Here is a 10587-nt window from a genome sequence, read left to right as displayed (position 1 = left end):
TTTAAGTAGGGTTTTGAAGAGGGGAAGAGAATCAGTTTGGCGGAGGTGAGGAGGGAGGGCGTTCCAGGACCGCGGGAGGACGTGGCCCAGGGGTCGACGGCGGACATATGGGGAAAGAGAGGCCCAGAGAGTGTAAGTGACTTGCCCGAGGTCACTTAGCGGGGGTCTTTCTCATGCCATAATAATAATAGTAGTATCTGTTAAGCACTTACTTTGTGCCAGGCAATGTATAAACACTGGGGTAGATACAAGCAAATCAGGTTGGACACAGTCCTTGACCCATACGGGTCTCACAGTCTTAATCCCCATTTTACAGATGAGAGAATTGAGGCCCGGAGAAGTGAAGTGATTTGTGCAAAATCACCCAGCAGACAAATAGAGTCAGGATTAGAACCCAGGTCCATCTGGCTCCCAGCCTGGTGCTCTACCACTAAGTCCCGCTCCTTCTCTTGCCACTAGAATCTGCCTCCTCCCCCTTCAGCAGAGTGGTGTCCACAATCTACAAGCAGATTTGACTGCCACAGAAAGTTCCCCAAGATCTTTAGCTCTGCCTCAGTGGTATCACGGTTGATGGAGTCGGAATTGCCCTGCTGGTAACCTGCCCGACACTTCTCCTGTCCCTGTCAGAGTCAGGCAGGTTAGTGGGGCATATCCAGCCTCGTACCATCCAATCTTTGCCTTCACAATTTAGGATGTGATAGAAGTGAGAAACAGTGTGGCCTAATGGAATGTGAACAGGACTGGGGGTCAGAAGGACCCAGGTTCTACTCCTACTCCGCCTGTTGCGACTTGTTCATTCCAAGCGCTTAGTACAGTGCTCTGCACATAGTAAGCGCTCATTAAATACTATTGAATACTCCGCCACTGGTCTCCTGTGTGAGATCTTGGGCAAATCAAAAGTTTCTGTGCCTCAGTTTCCTCATCGGTAAAATGGGGATAGGATTTAATTCTACTCCTTCCTACTTAGACAGTGAGCCCTATGTGGGACAGGAACTGTGTCCAATCTATTTATCTTGTATCTAACCCAGTGCTTATTATAGTTTTTGGCACATAGTAAGCACTTAATGAATACCACTGGGTTGTCAGAGCTGGGGTATAAGGGATCAACAGGGGAAGACCACCTGGAGGAGGTGAGGGTTTGAAGGTGGGCAGGGCAGTGACCTGAGGATTTGACAGAGGAGGGAATCCAGGCTGGGGGAGCAATGTGAGCCAGGGATCAAGGTGGGAAGAGTCAAGCGTGAAGTACGGTTAGACGAGCTGTGAGGTGTGAAGAGTAGTGTGTGAAGAGGGCTGGTATGAAAATATAGGAATATTTAAAAAATAAAAAAAATAAAAATAGGAATGGCTGGTGGAAAGCCTCAAAGCCAGTGATCAGGAGTTTCTATGTGGTGCAGAGGGTAATGGGTAGCCACTGGAGGATCAGGAGGAGCGGAGCGGTGTGTGATGAGGACACCCAGGAATCCTTCCAGATAAACAGGCTCAGAGCAGCATCAGAGGTCTTTGACAGAGTCACTCTAGAGCTGCTCTGAGCTGATAGCTGGGTTCTGGAGGCACAGCTACCCTTACCCGAACAAACGCAAAGCTTAGTACTAACAGTATTGATTAAGCCCCCACTGGGTGCAGAGCACTCTTCTAATGTTTCGGTAAAGTATAACAGATGCCCGTCAAAACATAAAATATTACAAGTAATCAGAATCAATAATGGACCGTGCAGTTGATTCTACGTATGTCCACGACTGCCGAAGGGGGATAAAAATAAATATGCGATTGTGTAAAGATGGCTGATGGGAGTTAACTGGGGAAGGCATGTAGGAGGTGGGATTTTAGGAGGGTTTTGAACTTGGTGACGGCGGTGGTCTACTGGGCTTCGGCACACCTCCATGTGACTGGAGGAAACCAAGCCTTTAGACTGACCTCTATGGGCCCCCAAATTTAATGGTTCCCCTGGATTCCTCTACCTATGCAACCTCCTTTCTGACAATGCATGACTGACAGAGAAGTAGAAAACTGAATCAAGAAGACCCACGTGCCTCTTGGAGAGGCAGACAAACAGGATGCGGCAATCACAAGTCTTCTAGCCTCACATCAAACTAAAGTAAACTCACCGTGGGCAGGGAATGTGTTTGCTCTATTGTGTTGTACCGTCCCAATCGCTCTGTACGGGGCCCTGCACGCAGCGCTCAATAAGTACGATCGATCGATCGATGGATTAAAGACCTACAAGCCTGGAGCGGCATCCAACCTCCTTTATGGTTGAGAGGCCAGAGGGCCCAGCCAGCTTTTTAGGCAGTTTCATCCGTGTCCCCAAGAACCATCCTGGGCATGGGACAGCAGTACGGCATCGCGCTCAGTGAGATCCTGGAACGGCATCACTTCCACGTGTCCGAGCCAGCCGTGGTTGCAACAGAACCTGGCCTCCTCGGGCGGGGCCCTGGGTGAGGATGGACACAAGTGTGCTGCCAAGCAGCTTGAGGGTGTGAGCTGAGCTGAAGTGAAAAGAAGCACTTCCAAGCCCCAACAAAGCAGAGGTCCCGGGTGCCAAGGAGGTGATAGGGTTGACACTGAGGCACCAGCAGTTAAGAAGGCAGTACCATGGGGAGGCGGGGGAACGAAAGCTCGTTGTGGCAGGGAATGTGCCCGTTTATTGTTGTAAGGCACTGTCCCAAGCATTTAGTACAATGCTCTGCACATAGTAAATGCTCAATAAGTATAATTGACTAATAAATTCACAGCTGGACGAGGAGGCGGGAGGCTGCAACTAAACCATCCCAGCAGGCTGAGATGGAAAGCCAAAAGTGTTCAATCTCTGAGTAGATCGAGGTTCAGGGATGGCGTGTCAGGAGACCCGGGTTCTAGTCCCGGTTCTGCCACTGGCTGTGTGACTTCAGGCAAGTCGGTTAACCTGGAACTTGTTTTCTCCCCTGGAAAATGGAGATAAAATGCCTGTACTCCCTTCGACTGTGAGACCAGAGGGAAGAAGGACTGTGTCCCGTCTGATTATCTTGCATCAGGGCTTGGCACGGTGCTTAATAAATACTGTAATGAAGTTTTGAAGGGAGATTATGAAGAGGGAGGAGGGGCTAGATTGGCCCAAGCCATTGGCAGTCAATGGTATTAAGCATTTAACTGTGTGCAGAGTAATGTACTAAGCGCTTGGGTGAGTACAATACAAGAGTTGGCAGAGACCAGGCCACACGGGCACAGCATTCTCTGGACAGCCCTGGGCGGGCCCACTGCTCCTGATGGCAGCGGGTACCTGTAGCCCTGGAAACCGCCCCTTCTCCTTGTCTGACTTGGCCCGGCTCGGCCCAGCTTGGCCCTCTTCCCTGAACCCTCCCACCCCTCTGCAGACTGGACCGAGGGGCTCAACCAGTGTTTGAGGGAGGGATTCAATCAGTTGATCAATCAGTGGTGTTTATTAAGCCCTTGCTGTGTGCAGAGCACTGTACTAAGCACTTAGGCGAGTAGAATACGATAGAGTTGTTAGGCAACATCCACGCCCACAAGGAGCCTACAGTCTAGATGGGGAGGCAGAAATTGAAATAAATTACAGATGGAGGAAACAGAAACGTATAAGGATATGGCTTTAAAGCACTCAATTTTCTTGCCACTTCCTACCTTACCTCCCTGATTTCCTATTAGAGCTCACACCTTGTTCCTCTAATGCCAACTTACTCACTGTACCTCAGTCTCATCTATCTTGTTGTTAACCCCTCGCTCACGTCCTACTTCTGGCCTGGAATGCTCTCCCTCTTCAAATCTGACGACGATCACCCTCCCCACCTTCAAAGCCTTCTTAAAAACGCATCTCCTTCAAGAGACCTTCTCTAAGCCCTCATTTCCTCTTCTCCCACTCCCTTCTGGGTCACCCTTGAACTGGGTTTTGTGTACATCTGTAATTTAGTTATTTGTAATAATGTCTGTCTCCCCCATCCCGACCGTAAGCTCTCTACCGATACTATTAAGTTGTATTCTCTCAAGGGCTTAGCACAGTGCTCTGCTCACGATGAGTGCTCAATAAATTTGATTGATCGATTAGATATGAACATAAGTGCTGTGGGGCTGGGGTGGGGGGAGAATCAAAGTATCAGAGTGCTTAGGGGTGATGTGCGGCTGAGGCGGGGAGAGACTCGAAGTGCTTAAGGGGTTCAGACCCGAGAACATGGGTGACGCCGAAGGAAAGCGGATAGGGAAGGGAGATGAGAGGTTAGTCACGGAAGGCCTCTTGGAGTAGATGTGATTTTAGGACGGCTTCAAACGTGGTGGAGTGGTGGTCTGCCAGGTATGAAGGGGAAGGGAGCTCCAGGTCAGAGGGAGGACTTGGACCAGGGGTCGGCGGCGAGTTCGAGCTACAGTTGGTAGGTTGGCGTTAGAGGAGCGCAGTGTGCGGGCTGGACTTTAGTAGAAAATCAGGGAGGTAAGGTAGGAGGGGACGAACTCATTAAATGCTTTAAAGCTGATGGTAAGGAATTTCTGCTTGATGCGGAGGTGGATAAGCAACCACAGGAGATTGCTGAGGAGTGGGGAGACGTGGACTGAACTTTTTTTTAGAAAAATGAGTTCTGAGCAGAGCCCCGCTCACCCTCTCCTGCCCCACCCACAGTGTCCCCACAGTGGGGTAAACAAGGAAAATGAAACCCCAATCCAGAAAACGAGCAACCGGCCCGGCCTAGCCCGCCCCCCGGCCCAGCGAGCCGGGGGGGGGGAGAGGCGGGGCCAACGAGGGTTGGGGGGTGCTGGAGCTGAGCCTTTGCTGGGGGGGGGGCGCTGAGAGCAATGCCGGGAAGAGGAAGCAGATGGGGGTGGGGAGGGGCAGAGCCCAGGAGAGAGGGTAGTGGGACTGGAGTCCAGCCCAGGCGGCCGGCGGGAGTTATGGCATCACCCCCCTAGCTGGACCTCCGGGGTCACCGGCCCCATCGCCCCCACAGAGCAGATGCCCTCTATCATGAAAGGCCTCTCTGCCCCCACCAAACCCCCGCAGCTCTTGGCGGGGTTCACTAGCACAGAGTGGGGTCACCCCCTCCAACACCTCCGCCGAGCAGGCTCCCAAGGGAGCCCGAGGGGGCGGGCTTTGGTCTGTAGGAGCCGCCAGGCCCCTCGTCTGCATTGAGGCAGCCAAGTGTGAATGCAGGCTCGGGCGCCGCGGGGGGCTGACGGGGTCTGGCCGTTTGGGTCCGAGGGGCGGGGGGCGGGGATCTCGGCCGGCCCTGGCTGGCAGGAGACTGAGTCCGCACATTCCACCGCTGCCGCGGTGCCCCCCGCCCCCCGGGCCTCAGCCTGCTGAGCGAGCGGCTCGGCCCGAATTCCTTCCAACCCCCAGCTGGCGGCGGTGGCGGCAGGGGGGGGTTGGGGGCTGGGGTGGGGGGGAGAACGGGGACAGGGGCCCAGCCCGGAGCCCAGCCAGGAGGCGGGGCGGGGGCCAACCGGCCGGGCCGGGAGTGAGCTCACTGGAGGGGCTGGGAGTTGGCTGGCGTCCCTACTCCGGGCCCGGGACCAACCGAGTCTCTAGCAGCCACTGGAAGTAGACCAGTCCCACGTGCCCACAGAGACTCGGGGGATGCGATGTGGCAATTTTCTGTATTTCGAAACTTGAATGTTTTGGAGAAGCATCTTCGGCTTCATTGTCCATCTGACCGGCGGGCCCAGCCTCCCGGTGTCTTTCTGTCCGGAAGGTCCGACCGTCGTCCACTGGTCCTTCCCAGCCGGCCTCACCCGAGTCCCATTCCGCCTCACTGCCCGGTCCCGGGAGCGAAGAGGGTGACAGAAGTATTTCTCCAGGGGGCTGACTCCGCTTTAACCACCTCCGGCCTCCTCTCCGGCCCAACTCCGGCCTAGTCAGAGCCAAAGGCCGCCCGGAGTCCCTTCCTTGGGGTGGTGGGAGTTGGGGCAGAGAGGAGAAGGACCACATCTCTTCTGCCCTCTACACACAGTGGGTGTCCAGTTCAGTGCTCGCACCAGGAGGTACCCAGCTCAGTTCTCTGCACACAATACCGAGACCCTGCCCTGGATCCGTAGAGGCCACTCCCATCTGCTTGTGATTCCTCTCCCCGAGGTGGGGCGTGCAGGGGGCCTGGTGCACGGGAAGGGACGGTCCACGGCGAGCGGCCGCTGCTCCCGGAACCACCACCTTGGCTTCCTTCCCTCGTCTGTGGGGCAGCAGGGAGGTCTCGGCCAGAAAAACGTGGACCCGACTGATAGGTTCCCCGCTGGGTGCTAGCAGGGTCTGGGCAGATGTGCCTGCCGAGTTTAATCCTCCCCCGTGCTTGAGGAGCGCCGAGGGACGCCGGGCAGAGAGCTGTCGTCTCTGCTCCTCTTCATCTACCTCTCCATCCTGCCAACCTAAACCTCGCCAGATCCTGTCGGGATGACTCCGCTAATTCCCACTGGCCACCGTGGTTCCGACGGTCTTGCGGGAGAAATCACTTCACCCCCGCTGTGCAGGATGGGGTGGCTAGGAGAGACGGGACATGAGTCATCGACCAAACAGCATCGCCTCCGGTGTCGGTGTCCCCCCACGCTGATGGTCGGTGCAGAAAGTCAGAGGTCCGGGATGCTGGCGAAGGCGAGGTTGTACTAACTTGGCCGGGATCTGGGCGTCTGCCTGGTGACTCGGAAGCCTGGGCTGAGTGGCCCCACGACCCAGCTGGCCAAATTCCCTGCGGCCTTGACAGTAACCAAAGGTCCCTGGCTACATATATCCGGGCAGCCCCTCTTGGCCCTGTTCTCTCTGCCACTCAGACCCCTCCTCCCCCTCCAACCCGGCTCCCTGGGCCCCGATTCCAGTTCTCTCTCCAGTGTGCCCCCCTAGGACACGGCATCCATCTCCACGGATGGGGGAGGTTGGTTCTAGGGCTGCCGCCATCAGGGGGAACAGGGAGGAAGCTCAACAGCAACCGGTGAGATGGGGATCGTGTTCCTGGCGGACCCCCCCCACCCCACTGAACTGTCGCCCGCCCCACTCCCTGCAGTGGCACTGTGGCATCAGCAGCTAGGAGGGCCTGAGGGCCTGTGGGACTGGGTCAGGGTCTTGGAGGTTGAGGGGGCGGGATGGGCAGAAGGGGCTGTGTGTGTGACGGGGAAATTGCAGGAATGTCAGGGTGAATACCTGACCATCCACTGCCCCCACTCGAGGAGCCGGGGGCTCAGCGGAATGACGGTCGGGACGCCCCTGGAGGTCAGAGGTCAGTGACCGGATTCGGGCTCGGGTCCTGCCCCGGCCTAGGCCTGGATGGTAGGTGGCGAAGGACGGGATCTGGATCTGATTCTGAATTTGCTCTCCGTTTTTCTCAGCGTCCTTCTGGACCCCCCCCCCACTTCCCCCGGCTAACATGCCCCGGAACCCGGCATGGGGCAGGGGTGCGAGTGTGTGGGAGGGAGTTATAGGAACAAGGAGCCGTCTTGATGGCCAAGGGTTGGAGCCGGGTGGGCCTTCAGGCCCCCATGAAGCCGGGGGCGGCCCGGGGGGGGACCTGGCTCAGTGGACAGGAAACGGCACGGTGAGAATCAGCTCAGAAAAATGCAAACTCATCTCGGCCGCCGCCACCGGAGTAATCGGAAACTTTCGGGCCGTTGGGGGGGGGCGGCAGGAAAAACCACAATGTGTGGGAGGGTGTGCTGGGAGGATGGGGGATTCCCGGTCGTACCCCCTTTTGCCCCATGGCCTGTTGCGGGGGCGGGGGAAGGGCCCGGGTACCAAGAAGGGGTGGCCACGCGTGTCGGGAATCCGGTGGGCCGGATGGATCACCGCCCCCCGAGGGGGAGGGGTCGGAGGCTGCGGAAGCCGTGGGCGGGGAGGGGTCCGCCAGGGGCTCCGGGCGGGGACGGATGCGGCTTCGCCGCCGTTGGACATTCACTCATTCGATCGTATTTACGGAGCGCTTACTAGGTGCAGAGCACTGGACTAAGCGCTTGGAATGGACAATCGGGCAGCAGAGAGAGACCATCCCCGCCCAACGGCGGGCTCACAGTCTAAACGGGGGAGCCAGACGGACAAAAACAAGACAACACCATCACGATTTAGAATGGAGGGGACGGACACCTCATCAACAAGATAAATAGGGTAATAAAAATATAGACAAACGAGCAGAGTGCTGAGGGGAAGGAGCGGAGGAGTCTCCTGACTCCGGGGAGGGAGGGAAGGAGAGGAAAGATCCTGGAGCCCGCCGGGGTCCTCCCCACGGCCGGGCCAGCGGGTAGCGCCTAGAACAGTGCTGTGCACATAGTAAGCGCTTAATTTGCCACTTGTCAGCTGTGTGACTGTGGGCAAGTCACTTAACTTGTCCGTGCCTCAGTTCCCTCATCTGTAAAATGGGGATTAACCGTGGGCCTCACGGGGGACAACCTGATGACCCGGTATCTCCCCCAGCGCTTAGAACAGTGCTCTGCACATAGTAAGCGCTTAACTTGCCACTTGTCAGCTGTGTGACTGTGGGCAAGTCACTTAACTTGTCCGTGCCTCAGTTCCCTCATCTGTACAATGGGGATTAACCGTGAGCCTCACGGGGGACAACCTGATGACCCTGTATCTCCCCCAGCGCTTAGAACAGTGCTGTGCACATAGTAAGCGCTTAACAAATACCAACATTATTATTATTAACGAATACCAAATTATTATGAGAAGCAGCGTGGCTCAGTGGAAAGAGCACGGGCTTTGGAGTCAGGACTCATGAGTTCGAATCCCAGCTCTGCCACTTGTCGGCTGTGTGACTGTGGGCAAGTCACTTCCCTTCTCTGAGCCTCAGTTCCCTCATCTGTAAAATGGGGATTAAGACTGTGAGCCCCACGTGGGACAACCTGATTCCCCTATGTCTACCCCAGCGCTTAGAACAGTGCTCGGCACATAGTAAGCGCTTAACAAATACCAACATTATTATTATTATTATTATTATTAGACCAGCAGGCTGCAGCCGTTCTCGGGGCGAGGGCGGCCCCTGGTGGCGACTTGTCGGAACTGCAAGGTGTTTATTCGATCGACCCTTCGCATCCGCCGAGCGCACAGCACCGTAATCACACTCATTCATGCCTTCAAACCTATCTAATAATAATGTTGGTATTTGTTAAGCGCTTACTCTGTGCAGAGCACTGTTCTAAGCGCTGGGGGAGATACAGGGTCATCGGGTTGTCCCACGTGAGGCTCACAGTTAATCCCCATTTTACCGATGAGGTCACTGGGGCACAGAGAATAATAATAATGTTGGTATTTGTTAAGCGCTTACTATGTGCCAAGCACTGTTCTAAGCGCTGGGTAGATACAAGGTCAGCAGGTTGTCCCACGTAGGGCTCACAGTTAATCCCCATTTTACCGATGAGGTCACTGGGGCACAGAGAATAATAATAATTTGGTATTTGTTAAGCGCTTACTATGTGCCAAGCACTGTTCTAAGCGCTGGGTAGATACAAGGTCAGCAGGTTGTCCCACGTAGGGCTCACAGTTTTAATCCCCATTTTACAGATGAGGTAACTGAGGCACAGAAAAATGAAGTGACTCGCCCACAGTCACACAGCTAAGTGGCAGAGGCGGGATTCGAACCCCTGACCTCAGCCTCCCAAGCCCGGGCTCTTTCCACTGAGCCACGCTACTACTACTACTTCGACTCCCGGCTCTGCCACTTGTCAACTGTGTGACTGTGGGCAAGTCACTTCACTTCTCTGTGCCTTAGTTACCTCATCTGTAAAATGGGGATTAACTGTGAGCCTCACGTGGGACGACCTGATTACCCTGTATCCTCCCCAGCGCTTAGAACGGTGCTCTGCACATAGTAAACGCTTAACAAATACCAACATTATTATTATTACTACTACTACGAATAATGTTGGCATTTGTTAAGCGCTTACTATGTGCAGAGCACTGTTCTAAGCGCTGGGGAGGATCCAAGGTGATCAGGTTGTCCCATAAATGAATCCGGGCACAGTCCTTCACTATTATCACTATTAATAAAAAATACGATTGAATGAATGACTACGTGCACAGTCCTTATTATCATTATTATTAATAAAAAATACGATTGAATGAATGGATGAATAATAATAATAATAATGTTGGTATTTGTTAAGCGCTTACTATGTGCAGAGCACCGTTCTAAGCACTGGGGGAGATACAGGGTCATCAGGTGGTCCCACGTGGGGCTCCCGGTCTTCATCCCCATTTTGCAGATGAGGTCACTGAGGCCCAGGGAAGTGAAGTGACCGGCCCGAAATCACACAGCTGACACCCGGCTACTGAGCGCTTACTATGCGCAGGGCACCGGACTAAGCGCTTGGAATGGACAATCAGGCAACAGAGAGAGACCATTCCTGCCCAACGACGGGCTCACGGTCTAAACGGGGGAGAGTTAGTCACATGAAGACATTTTGTGAAGTAAAACGGTAAATAATGATGACCCACTTAGAAGACGAGATAAAGGAGGCACTTACAAATCCAAAGGGGAGAAGAAAAGTGCCAGGTGCTTCCCTTGAAAATCATCGGGAGTCAGCTCTTTGAACTCTCCATCGACCACAGCTGTACCTTTAAAATACGGGACACGCTGGGTGACTGCAGGAACGTAGTTGGAAGAGCCGGTGCTGAATGATAAAGATCGTGATATTTGT

Source organism: Ornithorhynchus anatinus, chromosome 11 (genome assembly GCF_004115215.2).
Source record: "Ornithorhynchus anatinus isolate Pmale09 chromosome 11, mOrnAna1.pri.v4, whole genome shotgun sequence".
In the NCBI taxonomy this organism is placed as follows: domain Eukaryota; kingdom Metazoa; phylum Chordata; class Mammalia; order Monotremata; family Ornithorhynchidae; genus Ornithorhynchus; species Ornithorhynchus anatinus.
This window is presented reverse-complemented; position numbering follows the sequence as displayed.